This window comes from Seriola lalandi, unplaced genomic scaffold (assembly GCF_002814215.2).
Source record: "Seriola lalandi dorsalis isolate HSWRI2012SDOR001 ecotype SW California unplaced genomic scaffold, Sedor1 jcf7180002052289, whole genome shotgun sequence".
Taxonomy (NCBI): domain Eukaryota; kingdom Metazoa; phylum Chordata; class Actinopteri; order Carangiformes; family Carangidae; genus Seriola; species Seriola lalandi.
The window spans coordinates 1-1,816 of NW_019522842.1; the positions used below are offsets into that span (position 1 = coordinate 1).

Below are 1,816 nucleotides of genomic sequence, written 5' to 3' on the forward strand. Positions count from 1 at the left end.
GGTAGAAAGAGGGCGGGAGAGGGGGGGGAGAAAGAGTGGGTGAGGGAGGGAGAGGGGGAGAGAGAGAGACAGAGAGAGAGGGAGGGGGAGAAAGCGAGTGGGAGGAGGAGAGAGAGAGAGAGAGGGGGAGAAAGGGGGGAGAGACCTTCACCTTTGTCTCTAAACTCTCATCTTTTATTCTTTATTCAGGTTGAGTGGCTGCTGGTTGTCAGAGATCAGCTGTTCTTCTCTGACCTCAGCTCTGAAGTCCAACCCCTCCCACCTGAGACACCTGGACCTGAGTCAGAACTACCTGCAGGATCCAGGTGTGAAGCAGCTGTGTGATCTTAAGGAGAGTCCAGACTGTCGACTGGAGACTCTGAGGTCAGTAAAAGGGGCGGAGTCAGTCCTTGCTGCTTCCATCATATTGTACTAAACACAGTGTCGGAGCAAAGAGCCAGTGTTTCCTGGAAACCTCCGACCTTCTCAGCAGCTGCTTCCCTCAGTGAAGCTGTGAGAGGAGAACGGTGACAGGCGTCAGGATTGGACAGAGAGAACAGTCGGCCAATCAGAGCGGCCAGAGGCTCGTCGTGGTCGTGCGCCTGAGTGGATGTGAAGACGACTGTTGTTGTTGAGTTGATGTCTACAGGAAGTGAAGCTGATTACAGCTGACAGCCTCACAGAGGAACAGAGACAGTGTCCTCATTCATCAAACTGTCACATCTGATCTGAGACAGTTTGTTCTCTCATTTCACAACTCAAGACCTGATCAGTTTGATCTCTGTCACAGCTCTGAGATCAGTCTGATGGAGCTGACTCTTCTTTCAGAGAAGCATCGTGACGTTTTGTGATCATGTGATCTTTATACAGACAGAAGCTCTGCTGAAGTCCAGTGAGCACATCTGTATATCTGTCCCTCTGCCAGATGTTTTCAGTGACAGCCTCCATGATTCTCTGTCAGGTGATGTGTGAGGAACAGATCAGATGTTCATCAACACACAGAGACTCTGTGTTTAAATGTCAGGACAGTGAATCCATCACTGACCTGTTGGAGCAGTGATGAACCTTCATGACTCAGCAGTTTGTTTCCACTGTGGACTGAGGGAAATGTGCAGAGTCAACAGACTTGATGCTAAAAGTCTCTGCAGGTCTGTGAGCCTCCAGCTCAGTGTTCACTCCAACACGTTAACATGAGAGCTGAGAGGAAGCAGGCTACGCTACACAGCTGCTGCACATCTGGACTGAACAGGACTGAAGTCCCTGCTGCTTCACTGACTGACAGCTGCTGAAGTGAGTCTCTGGAAACACTCGTTTATCTCCTCTGTTCTTCTCTCCACAGATGGAAGTGGTGGTGATTGTCCTAAAGATGTGACGGAGGAATCAGAAGAAGTGGAGATGACTCTCAGTGCTGCAGTCTGAACTGATCTGAGAACAGCTCCACCATCATCCCTGTGACTCCTCCACCTTCCACCTGCACCAGAGCCTCAGTCTCAGGAGGTTTCGGTTCTGCTTCTTCCTCTGGATCACCTCCAGTCGAGGCTGGTTTGGGAAGACCAACTGTTTTTGTATTTAATATTTCATTTTGTCCTGATGCTTTGAAACATGTGACCATCAGTCTGTGCTGAAACCTGCAGGTTATCAGTTAATGTTTGTGCTGTAGCTCCATCTTGTGGATCGATGCAGTATTGCAGCTGCCTTCCTTTAATCAGACAGACTGCATGTGAAGAGGAATCCAATTAATTAAAGTGTGTTTGTTTTTCATATATGTACAGAACACTAATATTACATCACAGTGGAAGTTCTAAGTTTGTGTAATAAATAAAGTCATTATTTTACA

The 1,816-nt window shown here is 48.1% G+C and overlaps 1 long non-coding RNA gene across 1 annotated transcript; it reads left to right on the forward strand.

Moving 5' to 3' along the window:
• Positions 1–166: 166 nt before the first annotated feature.
• Positions 167–1,816, forward strand: LOC111650498 (uncharacterized). Its single transcript, XR_002760414.2, has 2 exons — positions 167–363; positions 1,319–1,816. It is a non-coding gene; the product is annotated as an uncharacterized LOC111650498 (long non-coding RNA).